This window comes from Falco punctatus (assembly GCF_963210335.1).
Source record: "Falco punctatus genome assembly, chromosome: 4".
Classification (NCBI taxonomy): Eukaryota; Metazoa; Chordata; class Aves; order Falconiformes; family Falconidae; genus Falco; species Falco punctatus.
In genome coordinates this window covers 19,785,067-19,798,517 of record NC_137583.1, presented here as the reverse complement: position 1 = coordinate 19,798,517, position 13,451 = coordinate 19,785,067, and positions in this window count along the sequence as shown.

Here is a 13,451-nt window from a genome sequence, read left to right as displayed (position 1 = left end):
AGCTGCTGTGGCAAATGGCTCAGTGCAAACATCGAGGAAAAGCTGCCTCTGCAAGGCAGGAGCCTGAGACTTGGGGTCTGACTGGGAGTCCTGAGGTGACAAAACGGGAGGGGAGGTGGCAAATTGTCCCCAACCCATATGGATGCTGTCGGTGTTCCCGCGTTTCGCAGGGGCTTACCAGCTCTGGGGCGCTCGGGGAGGGCTGGGTAGGCGTGTCTGTGAGCTGGGGAGAACATGTTTGGCCTGACTAGGAGAGAGCTGCTGATGCACCTGTACCGTTGGTCCGGGTTTATAACGGGCAGTTTAATTAATGTAGTCCAGTGAGACACAGATCCTTGTCCTCTCTCTCCCACTTGGCCATCCTTGCGTATTTAGGGCAAGGCCTCTCTGTGTGCCGCGCAAGGCACGCACTGCCACGCAGCCCTGGGCTCACTGGAGATGTTAATGCAATTACTGCACTATTACTGCGTTCCCTTCATGGCCTCTTGTGAAGGACACGTCTGAAATACTTTTCGAGCATTCTATTAAAAGCCATCAGTCAATTCAGTGTTATTCCAGAAGCGATAGCAATTAAATCGTCTGCATCAGCCCCAGAAGCAGATGTCAGTGGAGCAGCTTTGGAGTGCATCTTTCTGGCTGGTTTCAGAAAGTCTTGCTGGGCGTGGCGGGGGCCAGGCACCAGCCTCGATCGTGCCACCAGACATCCTGAGCAGCTCTGCTGAACTCCTGGCATTTGGTGGAACGAAAACCAGACTTGGGCCCAAAGATGTGTTGGGGCAACCTGTATCATGCACAGGACTTCGTTTGCCCGTGGATGTGCTTGGCATCTGTTATTTATTGCTAGTGTTAGGTAGGCAAAGAAATCCTGAGAGGGAAAAAAAAAAGGTGGCAGAAGATAACTGAGGCTGCTTTTTGCTTCTTACCAGTACATCTGAGCTGTTTTCAGTTGTTAGGTTTCTCATTTGCACCAAAGTTTTACTGTGACAGAGAGTTGCCCACGGGTTGTTCAGTGCTCTGTGCAATTTTCAAGGCGTTTCTCACATTTGTGCAGTGACTTGAGCGCCGGGTGCACGGTGTCCCCTCGGCAGCACTGGCGTCACAAGCAGTGTATTTCTGGAGGAGCTGGGGACACCAGGGACACTGCGTACCTCGCTTGCCCCTGGTGCAACACACACTACCAGAGTCTCTCACAGCACGGTGCCAAGCATCCAGAGCACTTTGCCAAGCAGGAGTATGGGGATCAGTTGTCCTTGGGGGCGCGTGGCTTTTTGGAGGAGCAGAGGAGACCTTATGGACCCTGTTAGCTCTGTGGTCTCTGCCATCAAGTGAGCAAAAAGGAATAGCACACCTGCTTCCCTCTTCTGCGCCTGCAGGTAGGGTTTCTTCTCTCCCTGAACACTTGCCAGCGCAGCTGAGCTGGCTCAGGAGCTGCCGTAATTCACTGCTATCTTGCCAGGCCAGCAGCAAATTGCTAGCTCATCTTTCTCCCACCTGTAGCGAGGGGAGAGCCGGCAGGGAATGGTGTTTCATCCAACTTCCCAGGCCTGCTCCCCTGCTATATAGTGTTATTGGAGGTGTAGGCCAGGAATTTGGGGCCAGCTTCCTTGCAGGGCTGACTGAGAGGTGTGATGCTAAAGGAACAGCCAAAGGGAATGGAGAAAATAAGGGGCAGGTGAGGGGTTAAGAGTCTTCATAGGAGCAGGCCCCTTGCCTCCCAAAGGGGCTGGCCTGGGGTAGACACGCCAGGTGCCTCTGCCTGTTAGTTACACTCCAGCCCATATTCTGACCACCCCCCGCCAGGGGCAGAGCCCTCCCTGCCACGGCTGGATGTCCCCATGCAGGCACACCTCCACCTTGGGGTGCTTCATGTCCTCTTTGCATCAGACCCATCAGGTTCAACCAAGCTCCTTGCCCAGGCTCAGTCTCAGTTTGGACATTAGGACAGTGCCACATTTACAGTGTCTGACTAAAAAATGAGAAAAAGGGTATTTTGTAAACCCCTCTGCTGTTGCAGAGCTGCTGGAGGAGTCCATCCAGCACGCAGGGACCGGGGTGCCTGTGGAGGTGCCCCCTGTTAAGGGTCCAAAGGAGCAGCAGGGACTGCCCTGACACCCCCACAGTGAACCTTTTGTCTTTGGTGCTGCTGGGTTCTGCAGCGTGCTGCCGGGTGTCCGGCCCCAGCTGAGTGGAAGCACCTCGGCACAGGGCTTTACCCCAGGCATGGCGCAGCGATGCTGGGCTCCCCACCTCTGGTGCCCGGGGCTGAACCCAGGGGTGTATATTGATTTGGCTGCATGAGAGCCAGTTTCATGGCAGCAGTCATAGGGAACAGGTAATTTCCAGAGATTGTGATAAGCGTGTAAGCTATTCCCCTTCCTCGCTTCAATCTCTTTCACAAAACGTGTTTAACGAAGAGCTGTTTGCTGCTTACAAAATGGTGCTGCACAGGCTAGATGGATTCCTCTGACCTTTCAATGTGCCTTACTTGAATTGGCTGCCTCTTCGTGTTCTCCACTCGCTGCCTCTAATGGGAAAGACAGCTGAAATACAGCTCTTACAGCAAATACTGTGGCGTGTTGCCTTCCTTCCACCAGTCACTGGTATTCTTCCTGAAGCCGTAGCTGTTTGTTAGTGGTGGTGGTATTTGTGTTCTTGTGTCTCAGAGCTCTGTGTAATGTTCCTGGAAAGAGAAGTGTCCTGTATCCTTGGTACTACTGTAGTAGAAATCTGCGTTACCTCTGTTGTGGCATAAGGAAGAAGTGGGAGATGGCTGGACATGCCTGAAGGACAAACCCAGAAGCCCTTCCACAGCCAAGATGCCACAGGGAGGCAGGACAGGTGAGAGCTGTCAGCCAAAACTATTTTGCCATCACAGATAATTCAGGCAAGGGAAAGTTTTCAGGCTTAGTAATTGAGGAGACAGAAAGGTCAGACTGAAGCAGAAAGGGATAACAGAGGCTCTAGTCGGATGCTGGCGCAAGAAAAATTTGGATCCTCCTTTCAGGTTCCTGTAATTCCCAGACAGCTTTCCAGATGACATTCATTATTTGTGTTATCTTTGCACCTAACGGAGTGAGTCAGGGACCAGTATGTGACATAAGCAAAACAAAAAGCTGTCCCTTTGCCAAGAGAACTTAAAATCCAACTGTGAGATGGGAGAAAGAGCCAATAGGAACCCTGGAGAAGGGGGAGGACGAGCAAACAGCAAGGTTGCAGCCTAGGGAATGGCATCAGTACAACCATAGCTATCACTTACCCCTGCAAAAGGAGGAAGAAATGCAAGGAGATAATGAAGTACGTTTGTGGGAGTTTGCAAGGATCATGATAGTACTTTGTAATAACAACAGAAGAGAAGGCGATACACTAAGGTAGCGTTTGGGCACTGGCTAATAAGAAAACAGCGTGAGAAGTTTTAAGTCTGCAAAATTTACAGTGCTACGCAAAATAACAGCTTTGCACAGGAGTCATGCTTGCCCTCTGTAACCAAGGCGGAGCCAAGGTACATGCCTGTGACATGAAGACAGATTTAAATCAACGCTGGAAGACCCCCACCCTACCTCTTGCTTGCAGAGGGTCCGATGTCAGGTCAGGGATGGGGCACTGGGGACAGCCATCAGGCTGGGAGGAACATGGGCCAGGAGAGGCTGGATCTGTGCTCAGCAAAACACTAATGAAGCATTTTGGATGTGGCTTTGTTCACAGAAGTGTTAGCACAGTCGTGCAAAACATGCAGGTGACACCGAAGTGGCCGAGAGTATTAATGTCACTGTTGAATCCCGATTTCCTGGATGGCAGCGGAGGATCTGCAGGCGAGCAGTCACACAGCCGCATCTATCTGGCAGAGAGGTATCTGACAGCCAGCTATCACATTTTTCAAGGGCTTATTCCTAGCTGTTTAATACTTCATATGCTCTCTTGGGGAGGGAGGAGAGAAGAACGGAGGAGTATATTTGGCACAGCAGGGAAGTGGACTCGGGTCTTTTCCATCCCTTAGTGCTGTGCTGTTGCAGAGGGAGAGAAAGCCTCCTTCCACAGTGGTACTAATCCTCCTCCACAGCGAGCTGAACGTTTTGAACTTGAACAACTCCTCTCATTTTTCCCCCATGTGATTGTGAGTCAGGCTGAGCTCCTCTATTCTTCTCCATAATTGAGTAGGAGATTATTTTGACTGGAAATAACCAGACACAGGTATCATGGCTGTGAATGCCTCCATGCATGCCACTTGCTAGAAGTTCTGTAGCCTTCTGCAAAGGGAGCTGGTCTTTAAAGACTTTGCTCAATGGAGAAGGAAGAAAAGCAGAGGGGAATAGTTCCTTCCTGCGCGCTTCTATCACTGGCTCTGCTAAACTTAACCCGCTGAATTGTTGGTGACACGCTGTTCTTCAGAAGCAGTTCTTTTGTGGAGGAGCTCCCCTGTGACGTGGGGAATTGCCGCAGTGAGACAGGAGATATCCCTGATATGGTGGCTTTCTACAGGTAGCTGTGATCCAGTCCCGTGGACATGCCAAGGAAGTTACAAAAAGCCATTCCTCTAAAATCTCCAGGGGAGCCTCCCCAGGCCCAGATTTTCCTGTTCCTTCTCTTCCTCTCTCTATAAGTCTCCCAGGGGATGTAGGCCAGCTGCCTGGCTTGCGTTCCCACCCCTCAGCCCTGTGAGTGACCGGAGGAGTGCAGGGCAAGGGAGAGTCGGATGCAGTGTGGGGCCATTCTCAGCTTCCTCTGCTGCCGTGGCAGGTGATGCTGTGAGATGCCGTGCCCTGCCGGTTTCGGCTCTTGGTGGGTACCAGGGAGGCGGGAGCAGCCCCTCTTCAGGGCTGAGCTGTTGCTGCGCACTCTTCTCCTAGCAAAGCTGGATGCTAAGGAGCATTTCACAAGATCAGGCTTTCTCCAGTTCCTACCTAAGCGGGATTGCTTCAGGCTATTGAACCAGCCTGCTGCAGACTAGCCAAGCTCAGAAGTTTTATCTGTGCTGTAGCATCCTCGAGCCACTGCTGTTCTTGTGCATCTAATGTCTCAACTGCTCACGGAGTAGCTCATGAGCTTTTGGAGATACATGGGTGCTATAAACTCCTTAGGCCGGAGATAAGCAGCTTATTGCCTTTAGTAGCACTGCCAGCCCTTGGCTCCGCCACTGCGGTGCTTCTCAAGCCCCAGGTTCTTTGTTAGCAGGAAGGGTTATAACGTCTTGCAATAAATAAGTGTATTCCTAATTACATGCGTACGCGTGTGTACTGCAGCCATCTCCACGGGCTGAGGCAGAACAGGAGAAACAAACAGAAAACAACAGGCTTTCTGCACTGCGTGTCACATCTCCCTGCACGACTGACTCCAGCCCTCGCAGACTGCCTTCCCTGCGCAGGGGCTGCGCCATCTCAGCAGCACAGGATGAATCCACCACCCTCGTCATGGTGAAACGGCCTTTGGCACCCAACAGCAAATTCACCGTGGACAGTGTGGGCAGCTGCAGAACAAAAGGTAGCTGTTCTGATTACAAAACAATTTATTTCCACTGCTATCCTTTCTCTGCTTTTGGATAGACCTACTATGAACGTTTGCCTAGAAAATTCACTGGGTAAAAAAAAAAAAAGGTAATGCACGACTGAAAGTTCATTTTCAGAATCACCAGGAAAGCAGGTTTTTACCTCCTTAGTATGAGTTCAGCCCTTGCTGTTCTCCACTTGCTGTCTGCAGTGTTTGCCATCAAAAGCAATCCTGCTGCAACTGGTCAACAGGCTGTAGTTGCTACTCTTTACTAAACCCTAAAGGGAGCTTTCAAATAAAATCTGCTTGGCTAGTCAAAGCATCTTGATCTTTATTATGTATTTTTATTATGTGTATATCTATTCCCCCCCTCCTTTTACATATTACCCAAGTATAAATTAGCCCAACAGCTAACTCTTTCAAGGTATAACTAGGAACATAATTTGGTATGCAGCTCTCAAATTTTTGTTTAGTTGCTCTCCTTGGAGCAGTTTTGGAGTAAATCTGATCATCAGGGAGAGTTATTTGAGGTGCTGGAAGTACCTTCTGATATCATCTTTTAACTTGAGTAAATAAAATCTGAAAGCTGATTTCTTTGCTGTTCTACTGTCCTTATATATTACCTTTCCTGTTGGTTATACCTCCACATGGCTTAGGCTGAGGCCAGAACTGCTCTTATTTTGGCACTCTGTGCCAAGGGATGTCCCCTCCTTGCCTACAGCCCCTTCGCCCTCCACAGCTGGTTGGAAGGAAAGGATGAGCAATGTGAAATCGTTGGGCATGACTCACACTGTGAGATTTAATGATGTAAGAGCATCCACAACTGCTAAATTCTTAGTTAAACAGGTGTTGTCTGCTTAGATGAAGCCCTTGCCAGGGTGTTGGAGTGGGATGGCAATCCAGCAGCGCATTCCCCTGACCAGGAGCAGCGGTTCGGGGGGCAGCTCGAGGCTCTCTGCTGCTGCAGCAGGGCGGACTGTTCAGCGCCGCGCCTGGGATTCAAATCCAGTCACCACCAGATTCATGCTCAAAGGCTGAAAGTCACTAACTAACCCTTCTGTATTTAAATTACTCCTTCAACAAAGGCATTCTCTCGTCACTTAATTATGAACTATAGAAAGAGCACGTAAAAAGGTTTTGCAGTTTAGAAGTGTTCATGGGTCTCAACCAACTTTGTAGGCTAAGTAAAGCACAAGAAACATTTTTTTACCATACTATCCTATCAACTGAGCTTTTAAGGCAGGCTGATGAAAAGGAATCTATTATTTTAATAGCACTTTCTCTCTGGTAAAAGGTCTTGCTAAGTTACTGAAGCAGAGCTTGAAATAACAGATAAAAACTGTCAGAAAAGCAGTGATGTAGTTTGGAGCACAATGAAAATTGTGACCACATTCTGAGCCTGGCCAAACCCTGAGCTAAATGCCAAAATGCCCCAGGATTCCTCAGAGCATGGTGCAAGCTGTTAAGGATAACTAACAGCTTATTTGTTTGGGGTTGGGTTGGCTGTTTTTTTTAGTTGTTCCTTTTGTGCGAAGGGTTTTTCTTTGGGAGGGTTGGGTGGTTTCATTTTTTAATGATTATTTGGCCTTTTTCTCTTGTATTTTGTGTAATAAAGTTCACTTCAGTGACGCAGGGCTGATGAGGAAAAACCTTCCAGAGCTGTGTTAAATGTGAAGTCTTCATACCTGTGAGGAGCAGGGTATGGGCTCTTGGGATGATTCAACAGGATTTCACGTTTTTTGTGACCTTGAAAAAAAATTATTGTGGTTAAATAAAAACCAAGCTTAGAAAAAAAGATGACCTTGGTTATATGCATAGTACAAAACCCTTGTAGAAAGCCTCTGTATATCACTTGCATGCCAATTGAATTACCTTCAAAATAAGGACGTGATGGCTGGGAGGACGGTGGACAGCTGTATGAATTTCATCTGTGCAATGCATGAGCCCAGCCTGGGAAACAAACCTCATCTGCCAAGTTCTGTCGGGCCACTTCCAGCTTTGCTTCTCAAAGGAGGGACCCAGCTTTGCTACCAGTAAGTGAAGTGGGAATTTTGACGTTGATTTCAAAGGGAGCTAAACTGAGCGCCATGAAAAGGGGGCGCTAGCATGCAATGCTGCTTTTCTCTTTTTCTTTTCTTTTTCTTTTACTTTTTCTTTTTCTTATTAATGTGACTAATTAAATGTTTGTAATTTTTAAGCACTAACTGGGTTTTGATGGTCGTTTAGAGACTTTGAGAAAGTCAATAATTTTGATGAAATAAGACTGTAGACTCCAGAACAAAGTCCACATGGAATCTGTGATGTTGCTAGGATACAGCTATTAGTATTTTCAGTGGCTGGGGTATTTTTCTGGTGTGGTTTTTTTTGATAGAATCAGCCTAACCTCTCTTTCAAACGGTAGAATACGTGACTGCCTGATCACACTTACACAACGCTCCCTCAATTTATGGTAACGAAGCTGAACTTGACCCATTAGTTTCAGCCACTTTTTATTTGTGAAGAAGAAACACGAAGAGTAATTTTGACCTGAGCCATCGGGAGCACGTTTTTTTTCTGAATCTTGATTATTTTTTTTTTTTAAGTGATGCGCAGGGTTTTCTCCCTGTGGGTGTTACATTGCTGAAGTCATTCTCCCTCTAGTGGTTTATTTCCAAAGGGGCCCTGGGCTTTCCTGGCTTGGACGGGTACCAGATTGATCGTGTGATGCAGAAAGTTGAATGACCCCTATGAGCTGAACCATAGAGCAGCACTGAGCTCATAATTTTTAAGAGATGAGCATAAACCCTGTAAAATATTATTTTATGTGGTTTTTTTTATTTTAGAATTTGCTCATTTTTGACAATATCAATAGTAGATGAGGCTTGCCATCCCAGGCTTACTCTGCGGTACAGGTTAACATGGTTTGCTCGGTGTGTAGGATGTGACTTTTGCACATTGTTTCCTTCAGCTGTATACTGGGATGCCTGTAAAAAGAAAGATCAGTATTTAAGCTCATGTTCCACGTCAAAGCCAGTGCCAGGTGTGGTGCCAGTAATGATCTTTTTGATTTAATATAACATAGAATAGCATTGTGGATCGTGCTGTTTGGGGTCCCGGTGTTTGGGGAAGCGATATCTAAATGAAACATTCTGCAGATATTTTACTGGGAAATAAGGAGAAACAAGCTGTTTGGAGTTTATTTCCAACATATAACTTAGCTTTGAGGTCTGTCAGGTTTGTTGCATTTATGGCCCTGATCTCACCTTTGCTGGGCATCTCTTTCTTTAGCAGCCAAAATAGCTCCAGTGCCTTACAAGCATGGGGAAGAGGAAGGGGGAGGGATGAAAGCAGAAGCCTAGGATCCAACGCCAAGAAAGAAACTCAAGTCTCCTAATACTCGATGCATGGATTGGATGTGGAGTTAAGCCAGTTCAGCTCCCCAGAGATGGCTAGGTAAAAAATAAAGATCTAACCTAAAGCGTATGGAAGTCAATACATGCCTGTACTTAATTGTGAAGGGATTTGGATGAGGCTCAGCCGTCCTTCAGAAGCGATGGTGACCAAAGAGAGCCGTGATTCTGTGGTCCATCAAGGATCCTGCACGCTAACCTGAGGTAGGTGGAGGACTGGTACTGCCTTCTTCATGCTTACACTTCATGTTCACATCTGGCAGAAGCCCGTCCTGTGATTTGCTTTTCCGTGTACCAGAGGAGCTATTTAGACTTGGGTTTTCCCTTTATAAACTGCAATAGAGAGAAAGCTTGGAGAAATTCAGAGCTTAGCAAGCTCCCATTCTGTTTTCACAGGCCCCCAGACCCAGAGTTCTGAGATGCTGTTGCCTTTCCGTGAAGAATTTGACAGTATGTTCAGTTCTGTAACAACTTTAAGGGTAAGGTTTTACTTTTGTTTAGCTTTCACTTCATGCTCAGCTTCTATTGGGCCATCAGGAATCTTGATCCCTTGGGAGACTGCTTAAAATGCTTGCCTTTGGACGCTGCTCCGTAAAAGCTGCACAGCGGATCCCATGATAGTGAGGTTGGAGCCAATTTTTTCTTTCATTTTTCTTTTCACTTTTTCACTGTGGAAAGCTGAAGTTTCCACACAGTGTCCTGGCCAAAGATGATTTGATTTTGGTTTATAACTTGAGTAAGAACTATTCCATTAGTTTTGTTTATGTAAAAAATAGGCGTTTACTCCTCGCATGTGGAACAAAATTCTTGCACTTTTTGACAGCTCCGCAGCTGAAAAAGCAGGCATGCAGATTCGGTGTGCACATGGTCCTCTGAGATTTGTTCTAGCATCGCCCACAGACAGTAAATTAATAGGAGTCCTGTGTTTACAAGGAGGTCATGGACGCTGATGGGATGGCCGTGAACACATGAACTGGCTTTACTTTTATGTGATTTTATAGAATTTTTTATTTTTGTTTAGACTTTCACAATGTAGGAACTGTTTTAGTAGGGAAGGAAAGGATCTAGTTGAACTGCACTTCTTTTGGGACTAGTGAATGGTTATGTCAATTGAACAAGCTAAAGGAGACATTCGTCTGCTTGTTGGCTTTGGTAGGTTCATGCATTGGAAGGAAGACTTGTGTGCCCAGGCGCCTGCAGGAGCCGGCTGTGTGAGGAGCCTCTCCCACGGAGCAGTGCTTGGGACTGCGGGAAACCTGCTGGCCCAGACAGGGCTGGACGCAAGCCTGTGAGAAAACCAGGGACAGTGAGCCAGTTTGTTTTTAACAAAACAAAGTTATGCAATATCATTTAGTTCTGACATGTTCCCAATATGCAGCAAATGAAGAACTCACTAAATGCAGTATATCTCTGGCCATATCATTTGAATATAACTTGTTTCCATGACAACCTCCACTTAACAGCTTGGCTGATATGAAATCATTCCTGGATGAGGGAGCTTTTGCCAAAAGCATTGGGATTCAACACTTTAATATCATGTTTTAGGTTTTAAAAAACATTTATTTAAGCCTCTGGAAGCAAATATCAAATAAAATCCCTTCATCCTCACCTCTGCTTCGGCTCTCAGTTGATCAGTTTATCTTCCTGGGAACCTCTCAGAAGCAGCTCTTGTGTTACTTAATATGCTTCTGAAGTCCCAGGCAGTATTTCAAGAGCAAGTGGTCGTGACACCAGTGTTTGGTAGAGAAATTACATTTCATGGCTGTTGGCTCAGCCTGCGAGGCAGCAGGGCAGCAGCAGCTGGGCACAGCAGCCAAGGCTTGTACTCGAGCCATCCCTCAAGCCCATGAAAGTTTATCCTCCAACTAGCTCTGCCTTGGAGTTAAAAAGAGGAACTTCAGCTGGAGAGGGGTCTAGCCCAACATTTCACACAGCTCGTTTTGTATCAGGAGCACGGAACAAACAAACCAGGTTAGCTGTTAGATGTTTTCTAAGGTGCAGTACCTGTCATCTCAGAAATAGCTGTGGAACACTTCCAGGGTGGAAACGCAGTATGACTGCTCATATGGTGCTTGTTCCCTTCCAGGTGCTACATTGCGTTAGAATATGGCTAAAATAAGCCTAATGCTTTCCTAATATTTCTCACGCACGCAGGCAGGCAGGCCTTGCAGTTGCCACAGTGATGGTACACAACTGTCAGCATGAGAAAGGATGGTCCTGATGATTTTAAGAGGCAGTCTGCCCCTTTGAAATGCCATTGCTTTATATCACGGGGATTTCCTGTACTAGCTGGGAGCAGGAGCTATGGGAAAAGCTACTGGAACGGGCAAATAACCTTTCAAGCACATGTAACATACCCGTTGTTGTCAAGATTTGGGGATCAGCAAGGATTGATTATGAGAATAGGTATTTAAATCTCAAGGAAAACCACGGAAAGAGTTATGAAATATTCATTGTTTCTTCTGGCTATAATCATGTACCTTCTTCAGCTCTAATTAGCCCCAGAGTGGAGCAACTTGGGCATTTTTTGTGGCAAGGAGGTTCAGGTGCCTGAAACCAGGTGCAGGCAGGCAATGCTAGGAGCACACAGGATGGGGCAGAACAGCATTTCCCACGCTCCTTGTTTGGATTTTTTTCTGCCCAGTTGTTACCTGGGAAAATTTCAGCTGTTACCCATCTGAAATCAGCTGAGCTACCGGCTGACTTCTGCTCTCTGCCACACAGTCCTGCTTTATAAGGCCTGAGCAGAAAATGGCCTGTTTACTTGGAGAGCTCTGCAAGGAAAAGGAGGACGTGACTAGGAGAAGGTGGAAAGAATGGAGCCAGAAGTCCCTTCTATGGCGGTGAGCTTTAAGCGACTCAACTCACCTGTGCACTGTCTCATAGCACAGGGCTGCACCATAATGCAGTTTGTTCCTGGTAAATCTGTGTGAGAAGGTACAAAAGCACAGCAGATGGCATCACTAGGGTTCCTTTAAAAAGGGACCTTCCAAGATATATGGCAAATATCAATAAAACACATTTTTAAGTAAAATCATTTAAATATCTCTCTGAAAATGCTAATAATTTCCTGGGCTTTTTAATCTCTGACTTTGTTCAAGGTGTGCTGGCAGTGCAAGGTGGCTAAGCAGAATCAGGATGCTGTTCTTGTGATTATTTTTTGTTGCAAGAGCCCTCTCAGGAGACTCGTTTTTGCCTCTGTGTCACGACTTCTTAGAAATCTCTGTAGGCCAAGGATGTGCTAATTTAATGCATCCTGTGATTGCCCTTCCTCTGCAACCAGATTAATTTACTGTTAGTTGAGATTCCCACAAGGTAACTTGTGCCACTGTGAAGCCTGGTATTTGCTGATGTAAACAAGAAATAAACGGAGGCTTTACATGTCTCATTTGGAATAATGATACAGGCTGTGCCGTCTGGTACTCACTGCTATCTCAGAGGTGTGGGGGTTGTACTTCTATATTGCTCCTTGCAGCTCAGATTATTTATAACAGAATAATTTGTTTTCAGCCTGAGCTATAATGTTTTGAATGATGAGCAGCTCTCTAATAAATGGAATCTGGAGGTTTTCACTGAAGTGTGTGCTTCCCGTCAGAGGCAGGTGCTGGATACGAAGTCAGTTAGCTTCTGTGCTACAGTCTAGTGGGTTTGGCCTTATTTCCAGTGTGCTGCTGCTGCTGCATATCCAAAATTTAATACTTTGTTGGCAACCTCGGCAGAAGACACCAAAAATGTATTAGGTGTGGAGGCTGTCGCTGGCAGTTGTGGAGGCAAGATGTGGCCCTTCAGAGTCATGAGAAATTAGCACTCTCCTCCTCTCCGCCTGTCTTCTCCAGCTCTTCTGAGAAAATCTGTGCCTAGATACAGCCATTTATTGTGGGTTTTTTCTCAGAATTAATATTTTTGGTGGGCTCACCATTAAAATAGAGAGAAAACACTCGGAGTGGGCATACCAATGAATTTTTAGATTCCAGGCTCTCCCAAACGGTAATTATCTTGGTTTCTATTTAAAGAAGAGTAAATTAAATTGCAAGAGATGGTGCAACTGGTTTTCCAGATCTTATTTAATTTGGCTTAGCAGTTAGTATTTTCCATCTGCACAACATAATCATTAACTTTTTTTGCTTCTTCATTGTCACTCTAAAGACTGCTTTTTATGGGTGATCTCTGCCCTTTCTTACTGTTAGTTTTTTATTTCTTTAAAGGAGTGTGTCTATTGATTTTTCTTTTACAATAAAGTATATATAAAATTATTCATCCTACTAAATGTGCTTGCAAGGAAACCTATGTGATTCATGGTCTTTGATCCTGCTATCACTTATGTGGGTGTTTAACTTTACTACTGTGCATAGTACCAATGAGGGGAATCTTAATTTTAAAAATACTATTATAAAAATAACGTGAGGTTTTTAGCACGTGTCCATGCTGGATTATGAGGAACATCTCCCTATAAAACCAAGCATGTAAATTAAATAGTCTGGGGAGAAGATGGGAAGACAGATAAATTATTACACCCTCATCCCCCAAGACCGGAGGGGTTCCTTGTTGCGTTATTGTCTCCATCCACAGCCAGTGTGCACT